This window comes from Equus quagga, chromosome 12 (assembly GCF_021613505.1).
Source record: "Equus quagga isolate Etosha38 chromosome 12, UCLA_HA_Equagga_1.0, whole genome shotgun sequence".
Classification (NCBI taxonomy): domain Eukaryota; kingdom Metazoa; phylum Chordata; class Mammalia; order Perissodactyla; family Equidae; genus Equus; species Equus quagga.
In genome coordinates, this window is record NC_060278.1 from 61,011,829 (window position 1) to 61,027,156 (window position 15,328).

Here is a 15,328-nt window from a genome sequence, read left to right on the forward strand (position 1 = left end):
TCTCTGAGGACCGTGGGGCATTAACTCCTGCTGTGGCAGAGCCATGCCCTTATGGGTGGTGGTGACAAACCACACAGCGGCTGTGATGGAGATCAGCCTGCCCGCCAACACCGACGCCTGTTCCCTAGCAACGTGCTCTAGCGACAGGGGACTTTTATTTTGCGCTGGCCCCCGGAGTCAGCTCTTCGGTCGGTCAAGTCGCCCTGTTGGGAAGGCACACCTCGATTAAATCTGGACTTTATTCCTTTCATCTCCCCTGGCCTGGAACAATAGTGTGATTAATCTGTCGTTGGTTTGGAGTGCGTTGTTATTCCTTTATTGGCTTATTAAGAGACATTATCCTGTATGCTCGTGAAACGATTCTATCTATTGATTCTATCTATCCTATTGGTTTGTGAAACGATTATAAATCCCACAGTGGCCCCGCGATAAATAAAATTTTGGCAAAGACAGTCTCAGTCTCTGAGTGTAATTTTTGCCACCCCGAAATAAAACAGGGGACCTGCTTTGGGGGTCTCTCCTCCTCCTGCCATTATTCTGGGTGATTTCAAAGCCCGCAGAGAAACCCCATCCAGTCCAGGAACCTCTCGTTCCTTGATCGAGACTCCAAAGATCTGTCTCCTGCTCAGCCATCCGTCTCATGACCGCATCCTGAATTTTGTCACCACTGGGGACTGCCCCACCGCTTAAGTCAGGTTCAAATGGCCCGTGACCTCCCTGGTCCCCCACAGCTTCTTCTAGTCTATTTCTAACAGAATTTTGAAACCTCTGGTCCCAGTGCGGCTGCCTTGTCCCTCTGTCTATCAGCAGCTTTCTGCCTTCTTCCCTCCAAACCCAACTTAGACCTCTCAGCCTCGTTCCAGCTCTTTCCAGCCCCCTTGCCGGTTAGTCATCCCTTTGCCTAAGTCTCAAGTGTTCTTAATTACAACAATAGAATCCATTTAAGCAAAAGGAGATTTTTTTTTAAGGGGTAAAGGTAACTCCCAGAGTTGTTGGGGGGGCCCCAAACACAGAATCTAGGCTGAACTCAGAAAAGAACCCCCAGAGCACTTCACGGGATGAGGATGAGGCGGCCTGGGTCCCCGTGGAGAAGCTGCGTCAGCTGGGGCTGCTGCCGAGGCGGCCGGACCCCGCGGCTCAGCCGGGTCTGCTCCAGCTAGGCTGGTCCCTCAGGGGCTTTCTCTCCAGGCTGGGAACGGAGGTGGCCTTTAGTCTCTACTTGAAATGCTGTCGGTTTGCTTTGCTTTTTTTTTTTTAGGAAGATTAGCCCTGAGCTAACATCCGTGCCCATCTTCCTCTACTTTGTATGTGGGACGCCTGCCACAGCATGGCCTGCCAAGTGGTGCCATGTCCGCACCCGGGATCCGAACGGGTGAACCCCGGGCCACCGAAGCGGAACGTGTGAAGTTAACCGCTGCGCCATTGGGCTGCCCCCCGTATTGCTCTGCTTTTAAGAACACGCCTTATCTTTGTCATTAAAACTGATTGTAAACATCACTTTCTATATCCAACGTGCCTACCTTCTCGCAGACCACCGGCCCCTCTGGCCCACCCTGTAACAGCCTGCTAGCCGGTTTCCAGGCCTCAGCTTTGCTCCCGCACGCGGGGACCCTCTAATTTATTCTCCGTTCTGCAGCAGAGAAACCCTTCTAAAGTGTATCTCTCATCTCAGTGCTCTTAGCTAACATCCTTCCGTGGCTCTCCACTGCTCTCCTGGACCAGGCCCTGCAGGGCCTGATGGCAGACCTCTCTTGGCACCCTCCTTCTCCTCCCACAGGCTATCTCTGCTGTACCGCAGGCTTGCTGAGCCACTCTGCACGTCTCTGGGCTTTTGCAGTTATATTCCCTCTGCTGGGGAAACTCATCTTTCCCGTCTTCGCCTGGTTAACTCATAAAGTATGCCTACCGAGGTTTTTGCTTAGACGGCACCTCTTCCAGGAAGCTTTCTCTGATCACCCGCCTGGATTAATTGCCCCTCCCAGCTATTCCACAGAGCTATTCTGTGCCACCCGGCTTTGTCACCGCCTGTCCCTCCAACCAGCTGTAAGCTGCTGTGTGGACCATGGCTTGTTTACTGCTTCAGGCCGACACCTGGGAGAGCCTGATGGCGTTCAATACCTGTGAAACGACTGAATTCATGACCACGCCCAAGCTCACAGCTCCGAAGCGCCAGACAAACCCCGATTTGCTGTTTTCCTTCATGCTGTGTTGCTTTTCTAAGTCAGGACAATCTGGCTGTGGGGGTGGTTTTTGTTTTTAAACAGCTTTATTGCTGTATAATTGACATACAATAAACTGCACATATTGAAATTGTACAATTTAATAAATCTTGATGTTTGTCTACACCCATGAAACTAACAGCACATGTCCATCACTCCGAAAATTATCCACCAAGACAGAACAACGGATGCTAGCGTCACAGAGTACAAAGGTCACTGATCCAGCCTCCAGTCCACGTCGCAACCAGCCTCTAAGAGAGTCCGTTTGCTGAGTATTGATGTCGTGTCAAAGGATGTGCACAATGTAGGAAAAGGATATTAAATACTCTTCGCCCTTCCAACCCCTCACACATCTGTGTGAAGCTGGGTTTTATTCACGCATCTCAAGCAACACGCCACAGCAGAGGAAGAGCCGAAGCAGAGAGGTGCGTCCATCTGTGTGCTATTAAGGCAGACACCAAAGAGATCTGGGGAAAATGTGAAACAATGCCATTCTTCTCAAGAAATTTTTTGTTTTGGACTATGTAAGTCCTCTGTTGAATAAAAACGTTGTTTTTGCAACAGATAATAGGTTTATTATTGCCATTTTAAAATAGATTTTTAAAATTCGTTCATTTTAATTTCTAACTTGATAAATAGCAATAGATATAACCCATATAAACAAAAGATCATTGGGGTCTTCCATCATTTTTAAGAGTCTAAAGGGGCCCTGAGATCAAAGGATTTGCAAACGGCTGACGTGCAGACAAGGTTGGGCGAGGAGGCCCTTGGGGTAGACAGACAGCCTGCCTTTGAATCTGGGCTCTGCTCCTCTGGGTTCTGCTGGAGAACTGCGGGCAAGTTCACAATCTCTCTGCTCCCTGGTTCCTCGTGTGTAAGTCGGGCATGCTTATCACGGTACTCACTGCAAAGGTTTGGAGGATTAAACAAGTTAAGGCATCAGAAACATTCAGAACAAGCCTGGGACACGGAAAGTGCCGAGTCACTGTTAGACATCGAAGTGGGTCAGGACGTGCCCCCCAAATACGCCACTTGGGCGTAAAGATTATTTTGAACTGAAGGCAATTGAGAAAAAGCAGACACAGGAAAAGCGCTCTGTCCTCGTGTTGTCTGCCTAAAAAAGCAGGGCATAAATTCCCCTTGTGGAGGTGTCCTTCCTCTGGCACCAGGAAAGGAAGAACCATCTGTCACTGCAGATGGAGACCAAGGTGCCAAGATGAGCCTGCACAAGCTAAACCCTTACTGAATAACCCTTCTCTTCTGTTAGTTTCCCCCCCATGTTAACCTTCCCACAATGGGCCACCTCCAGAAGGCCAGACCTCACTTCACACTTTATCACCCTTTGTTCAAACGGTATATGAGCCCCCAAGTTTAACTCTCTCTTTGCATCTTCACTTCTTTTTTTTTTTTTAAGGAAGATTAGCCCTGAGCTAACATCTGCTGCCAATCCTCCTCTTTTTGCTGAGGAAGACTGGCCCAGAGCTAACATCCGTGCCCATCTTCCTTTACTTTATATGTGGGACGTCTACCACAGCACGGCTTGCCAAGCAGTGCCATGTCCGCACCTGGGATCCGAACCAGCGAAACCCAGGCCGCCAAGAAGTGGAACGTGCGAACTTAACCACTGTGCCACCGGGCTGGCCCCATTCACTTCTTTTCTGCAAAGGTCTTCATGCACATAAAAATTAAAATATTGATGTCAAATAAAATTTGTATGCCCTTTGTCCTGTTAATCTGTCTTTTCTTCGTTTAATTTGCACATCCCAGTTACTGAATCTAAGGAGGTAGAGGAAAAGGTTTTCCTCCCCCACACGATCATCAACATGAGCAGCAGGGTGCCACTCGGCCCAGAGAAGCAGAAAATGCCACCAAAAAGAGCCCTCAAGTTTTAAATCCCTTGTTGAAAAGACCTCTAAACGTCACAAGGGTTCTGCCACCTTCTGTGGGATGAGAACTGCCCCAGGGACTGTGCAGAACATAGACGTCTCCATTAGGCCCCTGTCTGCACGGAGATCGTAACAGAACGAGCCACAAGCGGGACAGAGTGAGCCCGTGTGGAACAGATAAGAGCCGCAGCTCGTCTCTCACTTGCCTCATCGATGGCCCTGCAGTAAAGTGCTTTCCTGTGCATTTTCTGATTTGTCCTCACAGTGACCCTGATAGAGGCAGGGAAGGGACGAATATCCGTATTTCTAGATGAGGAACCTGAGAGTCGAGAGCTTATGGGAATTAACCATAGCGGTACAGACAGTCAAGACAAGAAGGCAGCCCTCTGGGGCCTGTCTGCTGTTCCCTCTGAAAAGCTACAGTGATGTTCGTCCTGCAGGAGACGGAAGGCCCAAACAGCCAGCGGAGTGCTCTCCGTCTCCACTGCAGAGCTGGGACCCCTGCTCCCTGCTGCAGACCCTGCCTGTCCACCCGCCCTCCTCTCCCTCCCTCCCATCTCAGCAGAAGAGCACACGCCCTGTTGCTGCTTCCGGAGCCCTCCTGCCCAGCCCATGCTCTTTGGACCTTTTCCATCCTTTCTCCTCTCCCTCTTTGTTTAAGCAGCTTACTGGAGATATCAGTTCCGTACAATAAAATTCACTCCTTTTAAGTGTCTGCCTTGACGAGTTTTGCCCATGCATGCAACCCTGTGCCCACCACCACAACCAAGTTCAGGCACTTCCATCACCCCCCAGTCCCCCCAGAGCTCCTTCATGGTCCATCTCCCCCTCCCTCCCCAGCCCCAGACCACCACTGGTCTTCCCTCTGTCACTACCGTTCTGCCTTTTCTAGGCTATAAATAGTGTCAGGACTCATCTCTGTCCGGCTGTTCTTAACCAGGGTAACGTTTCTGAGATCTGCTCGTCACATTGGATATACCAGCAGACTCTCCTCGTTCTTGCTGAGCAGTATCCACTGCGGGATATACTATACTATGCTATCCATTCACCTGTCAGCTGATGTTTGGGTTGATTCTGGGTTTTGGCGAGTATGAATAATGCTGCCCTGAAGGTCCCCATGCAAGTCTCTGCGTGGACAAATGCTTTCATTCCCTGTGGATACTAACCATGGCACCGCTGGGCTGGGTAACACAGGTTTGTTTATAAGAAGCTACCCACACCACTTGTTGGTGTCCTATGACGTTAAACACCCTCTCTCCCCTCTATTTTAGTGACACACGCGGAGCCCTCCTTTCCCACGACCTCGTATGCTCTCCATCAAAGTATAATTTCCACAAAGTCGAAGACAAGGATCTCCCACATCAGTGTAAGCCCACAGCAGAGCTTTGTTTAACTCATTAATAGGCGTAGGGCTGGTTCAGCAGAGGGTGCAGGAGACCACGTGTATAGAGTTTGTGGGGAAGGAATCCCGGAATCGCAGCGCCAAGTCGGGGACACACTGGTCCACATCCTGTAAGACGATAATGCTGTAACCTTCTCACGTCATCTTCTCCTCCAGCTAAAAACCATTTGCAACTCATCAATTTCCTACAAGTTAGCATCTGAATTCACAGAGCCCCCTCCCCGCCCCCTTTAGGGCCCGCCTCAGCAGGATGGTAAGTCACTGCAGAGCTGTGGTCTCTAAAGCATCCCAGGGTCCTTGGGCCGCCTCAGCAATACTCTGGGACGGTTTTGAAAGACCACACAGTCATTTTTTGTCTTATTTCCAAATTTTGGATAATTTTTCGTGAGAAGGTACACTAAAATACTCAGAGTTCTACAATATCCCGGTCTTCCCTGTCTCGTCTTTCTGTGCCCAAACTGCCTGTCTCTCCTCCCTGAACCAACCTCCTCCTCTTCCTCTGGCTGACGCTGCTGAGGTCAGAGGTGGGCTCTCCGGCACCTGCCCCCCCCCCCCCAGCGCCCCCACCACGCGGCCGGGTTTGGGCACTTCCTGGGCTCCAGCAGCACTCCTGGCTCCCTCTGTCCTGGCATCCCAGCCTCCTGGGTCACTGCCAGCAGGAGTTTGCCTGTCGGCTTCCACAGGGCGGGACTGTTTTTCCATTTCTGTACCCCCAGGGCCTAGCCCAGTGCCTGGCACCCTGTGAGGTTTAAAGAATGTTTGCTGAATGAACTGAAGGAGGTGCCCTCCGGATTCCTCCTCCAGGTTTCTCCCAGCCTGGATGTCTCATTCCGGGATTGGCTGCCGTGGTTACTCATTCTTTCTCCCTCTCGTCCCCACTTCACTGCAAAGAAAACAGAACAGGCCTCCCCGCCGGAGGGGGGCTGCCGTGGAGAAGCAGACAGGCAGCTCCCCACCCTACAACCCTTCCTGGGAGAGGGGGCGTCCGGCCCCGTGTGCGTGTTTGCAGTCCTAAGAGACCCTGCTGGTTCAAGGGCCCCCGTTTGCACGTACTTGGGAGGAGGGTTTCCGGCCTCCACACCTTTCCTCTGGGCACTAGAAGACCCACTCCAGGGGTAGGCTGGCCCCACTGAGGACGCTTCGAGACTTAGAGACACGCATGGCCCCGACTGTAAGGTAATTTCCTCTCTGCATGTGTGCCGGGCTATAGAATTCATCTGTGTGCCTTTACTGCTTTTTATTCTGGGCTTTCCTGGGGGAAATAAGCCCAGATGCCCCTTGAGTGTCAGAGGAGAGGAGCTCGTCATGGGGAGGGGCTGCTGGACTGCGCAGCTCACGGGTCTCTCTCCGCCCAGGTCTCTTGATCGCTGCTCCCTCCCCTCATCACCGAGGCCCAGGCTGGACGGGGCTTTGCGCTCACATCCCAGGGCACAGCTGGGCAAGTGGACAAAGGCATCAGGACAGGAAACCATCAATAAGAGCGGCACGAAATCTCTGGCTGGCCAGACGGTGCTTCCTGCCCGGGGATCTCACGTCCAGACAACTGTAAAATTTATCCTTTGAGCCCAGACACTGCGGTGGGTGACAGGGGCCTCTTACAGTCCTGACGGGACAGCAGCATTGGCCACGGCGGTCCTGGGCACTCGCTATCCCGCAGCCAGGCCTTTCCTGGCACAGGACCCAGAGAAACGTGTGTCTCCCGGAGAACCCATTTCTCCTACACATTCAGGCTGCCAACCTCTACTCTCATCTCTGCTGGGAATTCAAGAAGCAAGACCCTGGCCCAGGGAGCCTCAGGGAACGGGCAAGGACCGCTGTCAGGAGAATGTGGATGCTGCCGTGAGCACCGGACAGAGGACGCCGAGAAGAAGCCAGCGCTGCGGGGGCTTGGAGAGGCGCCTCACCTGCCTGAGAGGGTGCCGCTCAAGCTCAGCCCCTCAGGGGCTCTGGAGGAGAGACTCCATGGGAAGGAAGAGGTTTGGGGTGAATGCAGAGACCCAGGAGGAAAAGCTGCCTGAGAGGAGTCCCAGAGGGGCGAGTGCGTCGGCCCTGGGAGTCGCCAGAAAGCTCCTGCCCTTGCTGACCTTCCTCTCTTCGCTGTCACCCCGAGTCCCCACTCTTGGAGGGGGACCCCACGTTACCTTCACGGGCCGTCGGCCGGGGGGCACCTCCTCACTGGCTCCCAGAGAAGTTTGTTGAATACACGGCAGGCAAGCACTCTACCCTATTCTTCTGAGATATAAACGCAGGCTCAGGACTTTGATTATCATTATTAATAGTAGAGTCCTTTTCTATAATATTTTTATTGTGTCTGACACGAAAAGTGAGCCCATAAGGTGACACGCCGGCCTCTTGCTGGACACACAGGGCATCCTGTTTAACCCTCACGACCATCCCACTGGTGGCTGTCCTCGTCCTGGTTTACGGATGAGGTGCCGCAAGGCCAGAAACCCACCAGGTCTCAGCTGACGGGTGAGAAGCTGAGATCTGCCAGGATGACCCGATACTCCGAATTCTCTAAATTCCACCCTCATAACCACAACCCTCCCTAGGCAGGGAGGCCTGACTTTGAGTTACTCATAAGTTGGCGAGGGACGGCTGACTCAGTCACCCCTGGGAGCAGCAGCAGGCAGCCGGGTTTCAGGGCCACGGGGCGGGCATCCAGGAGGACCCGGGAGTTTGGGTCACCCCTGCAGCCAGCTCGCTACCCCTCGAAGGGCTGGTTCACCCCATCCGGATCCCTCGCCCTCCCCTCTCCAGGGTGCCACCGTTCAGCCCCGTGACGTCACACCACTGGGCAGGGCTCCCAGGGACTGGTGACACAGGGCTGACGTCAGGGAGACGGAGGGGCCACATGTCCTCTGTGTCCCCAGGGCAGCTCTGTGGCTTGACTGCATGTTTAGCAATGACTATAATTACAAACCTCTTTCCCCAGTAGGCAGCGGGTCCGACCTGGGGCGGGAGCAGGGCAAGCGTGCAGGGAGTTCTATTCCTGGCTCTGAGATTTGAACCCACTGCTCAGCAGTCCCAAGACCACGAACATGCTGTGTGTGTCTAGACAAGTCACTTGTCCTCTCTGGGCCATCTCTAGAGCACGGCCTCCTAATTCAGTAAAATGAAGAGTTTGTAGGGGATTTCCGGGGACCTTTGGAGGAGTCCCTGAGAAGGGGAGAATGGGACCTGCAGGAGGCTGTGTGTGGCCCAGAGCTGTCCTTCCCTGATCCTCCACGCCCTGTCTAGTCCCTGGTGGCCACAGAGCAAGAACGTGACTCACCCAGTTTCAGCCTCCTCCCACCCCCACCCCGGGCCTTCCAGTTGCTGTTTTCTCCCAGGAGCAGGTGCACCTGTGTCATCTCACCATGGGAGGGAGAGATAGACGGCTCCGGGCCTGGGGACACAGGAACACAATCATAGAGCTGACCCTGTCCCCTGCTGGTAGCCCGAGGCAGGGACCAAGGCTCCAGTGGGCCAGCAGGCCCCTGCCCCACCCCTCCCAGGGGCCCTGCCTTTCAGCACTGCCCCGCCCCCGCCCCGCTGCTGAGTCCTCGGCTCTCTGCCCTAGTCTCCCCCTCACCCCCGAGTCTTCCGGCCTCCCGTGGTCACCAGTCCTCATCAGTAGTTTCAGTCGTCAATCAGGCTGCTCCTAGGGCAGCTCTGGCCCCATCCTTGCCCTGAGGCCACCAGGCAGAGCTCAGCCAGCCCAGGAGCACCTGGGGGCAGTGAGGGCCCCCAGAGCTGCTCTCACGCTGAGGGGGTGTGGAGGGCAGCCCCGCCCACAGACCCTGTGCCAAGAAGAGAGGGCTGGGAGTGCAAGGGGCTGGGCAGCCCGGGTCGGCCTGGGATGGAGGAGCGCGGGCAGGGGACAGGAGAGCCCTGGGGAAGCCTGGAAGTGTGTCAAGGACGCTGGATTGTGGAAAGCATTTTGAGTCCCAGCTCGGCAACCTCCTCCCTCTGTGACCTTGGTCACGTCCATTCTCTCTTGGTGCCTCAGTATCCCCATCTGTACAAGGCAGGGGCTCGACTGGATGAGCCAAGTCTCCTCTAACCCTGGCCTCGGTGCTCACCCTGGTGGGCTTCACTGCCCGGGGCCAAATGAAGCCCCTGCGTCTCTCCGAAGGAGGAAGAGAGAGACCCTGTCGGCTGCCGCGGAAAAGGCCAGAGCTGGCTGTTCTTGAGCAAGGCAGCCCCAGACATGGGAGGAGCTGTCCTCCAGGTACCCGAGGGGGCCTGCCCCTTTCCAGGCCCAGGCTCCAGCCCACAGAGCAGACAACGAAGCCAGGCAGGTGGAAAATTTCCTCTGGCTTTTTGCCCAGGCACCCTGGATGGCAACTGCGCCAGCCCGGGTGGGGGGAGCCGGGCGTCCAGGGTACCGACAGACGGCCAAGCGGCCACAGGGAGCTGGCAAGAGGCCTGCCAAGGCCTCCCCAGCTTGACTGCCCCCACTGCCCAGACACAAAGATTGTATCCTGCTCAGGTAGGGAGACAGAGGGGAGGGCCAGCTCCTCCCAGTACTGGGGCTGAGTGGTCCCCGGGCCCCTAATGGAGAACCGAGGGCTGCAGCTGTTTCAGTGGCCAGGCAGAAAGCGAGCTTTGTCAAGTGCCATGGGGGCAGATGGCCCTGTATCCACTCCCACTGGCTTCTGGCCTCCACCTGTGACCCTGGACAGTGCGTGTCCCCTCCAGGGCCTTCCTTGGTCCGTCTCAAACATGGGACAACTGTCTGGGCCCCGCCCTCTTGCAAGGGCATGAAGCCACGCCCACGGAGGGCTCAGGAAAAGTGAAACGTTCTGTGTGTACATGTGACCGGGAGGCAGACACATCCTGTGGCCTGTAAGTCCGGGGTCCCTTGTGTCTGGGAAACCAGGGCAGAAGACCCCTTCCACCGGCCTCTGTCCTGCTCTCTGCCAGACGGCCGAGGCACCTGGGCTACGTTCCCCCGGCCCAAGTCCCCAGAGGCCCTTCCCAGAGTCTGGAGTTACTTTCTAGAATGTTTACCCACAAACACTTTCATGTTGCCAACCAGTTCAGGTGGGTCTTTTGGAGCCAAGGAAACCCCTCTGTGACTTTGCCAGGTTAGAGCCAGCGGCCCGCCGGCCCCTCCAATCACTCCCACAGCAGGTGCCACGGGGCAGAGGAGGGCGGAGGGTCAGGCACCTCGAGGTCAGGGCCGCCCCATGCACTGCTGGGAAAGCTCCCAAAGGGCAGGGCCCACTGACCGGGAGTCACTGCCGACACCGGGAACATTGTCCGTCTGGGCCGAGCCGGCAGGGGAAGGCTCTGAAGATAAGGTAGGGCATGAACCTGACTCCAGGACAGCCAATTAGCTTCGCTCCAGGAACCCAACTGCGGTGACTCACGGACAGCCAATCAGAGGGCCCTGGGCCAGGTACCTTTTCCAACCAGACACACCTATAACCTGCTAGCCATCTGTTGGACCACACCCCTGCCCCAAACATTCTAGAAAGAAATAGAAACCTTTTTATACAGCTGCACATGGAGAGCTCTGTGACTCTCACATGGAGGGAGATGCACACTGAGGTACACTGAGCGCAGACACACACACACACACACACACGCACGCATAAATGTGCACCTGCACAGACGAAAACGTGTGCCCCTTCCTGGCCCCGCCAGGGTCACGGCAGTCTCCATTCTCCTCCACCACGGGTCAGAACGTGGCAAAAGAGAAAAGGCCCAGGAGATTGCAACAGACCTGAATATGTCTCTCCAGTGTCCAGGGCTGGCTTTCTGTGAACCTTAGGTCAATAGTGGTCCAAAATGTTCGCTCGTCCTCTGCAAAAACAAGAAACAGAAGCAAACAAACGGAAGCACCCACGGTGCATTGTCCTTGGAACACGAGCGTGAAGGGGGCTGAGTTCTCCCAGCAAAGCCCCGCTGACAGGTGGGGGCCGGGGCCACCAGGGTTCTCCATCCAAAGGCAGGCATGGATCTTGGTGTCACTGGCAGGGGCATCTTGCCAAAGGGCCGGGAGCCTGGTCAGACCTTTCCTCACGAGCCCCCCGCCTGGCGGTCGTTCTGGGTAGTGCCGCCTTGGTGGCCCTGGTGGGTCAGACGCAGCCAGAGGCAGACCGGGAAGGGGCAATGAATTTGTATTGTCTCCCAACCTTCCTGCCCTGCAAGCTGCCCCAGGTCTGAGAGAACTGGGCTCTGGGTTCTGACGCGGGAGGAAGGGGCTGAGCTGGTGGTGTTACTTCCTAGGTGCTGGAGCTCAAGGCTGGGCGCCAGAGGGACCTCAGCAGAGGGAGAGGGGACCGTCTAGATCTGCTCCAGCGTAACCTGGAGGGGTCAGGAGAGCCCCCTGCCCCTGTTCAGGCCCTTCCGGGGGAGGGCGCACTGGCCATGAGCGCCGAGCCCAGGGCGTGGCCCTGACCCTCGGCACAGCCCCGCTAAGGACAAAAACTGTGAGTGTGTGTCGCGGGCACACTTTGTGCCAGGAGCTGTGCAGGCTCTGGGGAGACAGGGGGGGGGGGGGGGGGGCAGGCATGGCGTCCCTGCACTCTACTCATGTAGGGTCGCTTTGGAGGAGGGGCTGGGCTCCCCTCTCAGCTCCCTAGACGACCCAAATCCAGGCAAAATGATGAGCAGGTCTGCGGGTGAGACTTGCAGACCTACAGGACTCTGGTGCTGATTTAGACACGAGAGAGAGAGTGAGAGAGAGAGAGAGAGAGAGAGAGAGAGAGGGAACGAATCCCGGGAGATCTCAGAGGGAGCGAGGTTTGACCCCTGCAGCCCAGGGAGAGGAGTCTTGCCCGTGGCTGGAAATCATTCCATTCATCCCCAGGTCACGTCTCACCCAAGATCTTGGCAGCCAGCTTGGCTTTGCCAGTTCCAGGGAACAGAGGCTGGGCTGAGATCCCAGAGCCATACAGGCCCCACCCGGTGGGGTCTCTGAGTCCACCTTCAGCCTCCTTTGCATACGGGGATCCTCATGTTTCCTAGGGGAGGTGCAGCCAGGCGCCTTTGTCATCCTCCCTCTGAAGTACCCTCTGGCTCTCGTCCATCCTGCTCTGGGGCAACGACTAAGGTGGGCATAGAGTAAGCCTTTCCCCTAGGAGGGGGAGGGGAACCCCTGAGCCCGTTCCTGGGTCCCTCGGATGCTGGGGTCTTGGCAGCGTGGCTGAAGTCCCTCAGCGATCTGGGTTGGAGCCACATCGCCCGGTGGCTGGACAGCAGGCCTGGAGGAGATCCCAGCGCTGCCCTTTGAGAGCACAGGACTGGGGGTGAGGCATAAGGGTGGGATGGGATAAAGGGAGAGAGGAAGGGAGCCGACATTTGTTAAAGACCCCCTTTGTGTCGGGCACGCCCCTTTAGTTACATAACTCAGTGTTCAGAATGGGCTCTGAGCAACGCCTTACTAACCTCATTTACAGTCCAGAGAGGTGAGTGAGGCTCAGATAGGTCAAGGAACTCTCCCGAGGCTACACAGCAAGGGCGCGAGGGGATGGTGACGTGTGAATCTAACCTCACGCTGCGTCCAGGACAACCCAGACAGAAAGGAAGGAAGGCGGGGTGCTCTTGGGCTCAGCACTCAGTGGGAAACTTCCCCATTGTCTCCCCCAGCACCCACCCAGCCGGCTGCCCAGGCAGATGCCATGGGGAAGGGTGAAGCCTCCTCCTGGCTCCGGGCTGCATTCTTCTGAGCTGAGCTCTGGCTGGCAGCTTGTGTCAGGACATTGGGGCAAGAGAGCAGAAAGGACCCGGCCAAGGCACCTGGCAACGAATAATCGGCTGGTCCTGGCCCCACCGCCCCGAGGCTGTGCGGTGTGGGCTGCGGAGGGAGGGCCGGCCAGAGCCAGGACCTGAGGGCAGGGGGCTGGGGGCTGTGGGTCAGCCAGCTCGGAGGCAGGACCTGGAACTGCCATCGAGAGCTCACTTCATGGCCCAGACGGTCACCGTCTAAACAGAAACTGGGATGCTCCCCCACCTGCCCGGGCTGCATCCAAACCCCTGCGGTCACAGCCAGGCTTGGCCCACCCCAAGACTTTATCCCACCCTCCTGCCCCGCCCCGGGCTTCAGAAGTAGGTCCCAGCCTCCAGGGGATAAAGATCCATTCAGAGGAGGTTCCAGCAGGGACAGCCTGACGTGACAAGGACTCAGGCCTCACGTGCCTGGGGTCACTTGGGGAGGGGCAGACAGAGGATGGCCCTCCAAGGGCTTCCAGGCTCCTCCAGCCTCACCCACCGCCCCACTGCCCAACTCCTCGACTGCCTCGTCCTGTGATCTGGGGGCCAGGCCCTCTCCTCCAGGGGGGTGACATTCTGCTCTAGCCCCTGGGCTGGGTCTTCCTGGAATCAACCTTTCCTCCATACCCGCCACCTTCCTGCCCGGAGCCTCAGCCCCACCACCTTCCTGCCAAGCCAGCTCCCTCGCTCCCACCAGACTCTGCTCCGGAAGAAACCCCGTCCCAGGCTTCTCCCTGGGAAGCCCTCTTTGATCATCCAAGCCCGGCTGGTTGCCTCCACACTCCGGTCCTGCCGGCCACCCTCATACTCTTCCGCCTGTTGCTGGGGCCCGTCCTGCTTCTGATGGAGTTGGTGTTAAGTCTGCCCACCGGATCTCACACCCAGATCCTCTGTGTGTGTATGTGTGTGTGTGTGTGTTTTCTGTCTCCTCCATGGGACACAACCAGAACCGACGGGTGGGTTTTCCTGGAGTCCCGTTTCCACACTATTATAACCGTCTAGAATGGGGAGGGGTTGCCTCGCATGGTAGTGAGCTGTCTGTCAATGGAGGAGTTCAAACAGTGGCTGCTTGTTCTCTAGTAACAAATGCTTTGAGCATCAATTGTGTGTCTGGCACAGAACAGCATTCCACAAACATTTGTGGAACAAATGGGGACACGACTTACTCCCCCCGACTGTGTGTGTATATCTCATGAAAATGGGGGATTTTGTTCTGATGGGGCCAACAGGTTGGGTCCTGAAAGTCATGCTGTATTGAAAGGGTCCTGACCAGGGACCCCCAGCCCAGAGGGCAGTCTCTAGGTGAGCAGGGGAGGATGTCCCATGACCCCGTTACACAGCAGCGTCCATAGTGAGCTCCCGGTGCTGGGTGCCCGCCGGGGACAGCGATGGAGGGCTCTGGGATCTGGGAGGTAGGAAGGCACCTCGTTGGCCAGAGCACCGGGGTCCTTGTGCTGGCTGTGCGTGTGTCAGTTTGGCGTCCCCAGCCTTCCCCCGTCTTTGAACCCTCCCGCCTGCCTTGGTTGTGCTGTAGGAGCGGGGAGGGGAGAGGTGAGTTTGGAACTTGGCTCCCTGGGCCCCCAGCTGCCACGGCTGGGAAAGTAAAGTGAGAGACCGCCCCCCCCCCCCCCACCACCCAGGAAAGGGGCCTTGTGTCAGGCATCTACGGAGGGCTGGGTGCCGAGGAAGCAGACAGGAACACGCAGCCTGCTCAATGGACTGCAGCGCGGCCGAGGTCTGGAGCCCCGAGGCCCGGGTCCCTCCCTCCATCCGTCCTTCAAGCACGGCCTTGCTGGGAAAGCAGCCCTCACAGACACATCACAACGCAGTGGGACTGCCTCACCCACTGGTTCTCACGCTCAGGGGGCATCGGCTCCTCCGGAGGATTTGCTGACACGTGGGCTGTGGGCCCCCAGGAGCTCCCGACGGCTCAGGCTGAGAATCTGCACGTCAGGGAAGTCTCCAGGTGTCCGGGGACCACACTTTGAGAACCACCGGCGTCAGCTGCCACCTGGTCAAACAGCTCCCTGGTACCCACCTCTCACTGCAGCAGCATCCTCGGGAGACCCCAGGCCAGGACGGCACCCTGACCTTTCACTGAGGGGACAGCAGAAGGG